Genomic DNA, 726 nt, shown 5'->3' with positions numbered 1-726 from the left:
GTACTTGAACTGGAAGGAAATGCATCAGCAGACGTGAAGGCGAAGTGTGTTACTTAGCCCTGTCACTTGCAACTTGCTATTCGTGGCTAGCTGCGATTGCTGGTGGTAGCGTCAGCCCACACATCCATAAAGCGCTGGTTGGGCCCAGATCCCTTGTCGCCTCAATACTCTTAACAGCTGCCTAGTGGTGGTGATTCCAGCGGGCTGTGTGTCTCCGTGATAAACACACTTTTGCCTTTCTGTAATTCTCTCCCGACAAGTTCGACAGCTAACCTAGGGGCGCCTTCAAACGTTCTGAAGTAGCGGGTACATGATGATGCTGACGACTTCCTCAAGCTTTTGGGCCCTACAGACAATGCACAAGTTTAGCCATAACTAAACGTTGCCTTTCCGTCGCTTGAGCCCCGGACAAAAGGGGGGGGGGGGGGAAAGAGCAAAAAGAAGAGAAAAACGGGGAAGAGCAAACCACAGCAGCGAGAGTGCAGCCAAGGTTACTACCGCTTCTGTAGACAAGCACTAAAGCAGCTACTACACACGTCCTTTCTTGTAAACCACGGATGACCAGGGGAGAGCGCGAACGCAGTCCCCCACTACCACAAATTATGCAGTCGAGTTTCCCACATTTGGGGAAATCGCAGGGGTCAGCACATCCGGAGTGCAATGGATAAGCCTCGCCCTGGGAAAACCACCTTCGTGATCATGGTATCTCCCCTGCCAGGTAAGTAT

At 51.9% G+C, this 726-nt stretch overlaps 1 non-coding gene across 1 annotated transcript; it reads right to left on the bottom strand.

Moving 5' to 3' along the window:
* Nucleotides 1–562: 562 nt before the first annotated feature.
* LOC134374446 (U1 spliceosomal RNA) lies at nucleotides 563–726 on the bottom strand. The gene has a single exon (XR_010023291.1). It is a non-coding gene; the product is annotated as a U1 spliceosomal RNA (small nuclear RNA).

Source organism: Cynocephalus volans, chromosome 3 (assembly GCF_027409185.1).
Source record: "Cynocephalus volans isolate mCynVol1 chromosome 3, mCynVol1.pri, whole genome shotgun sequence".
Classification (NCBI taxonomy): Eukaryota; Metazoa; Chordata; class Mammalia; order Dermoptera; family Cynocephalidae; genus Cynocephalus; species Cynocephalus volans.
Note: the sequence above shows the minus strand (reverse complement) of the source record. Positions and strands in the feature narration are given on the sequence as shown.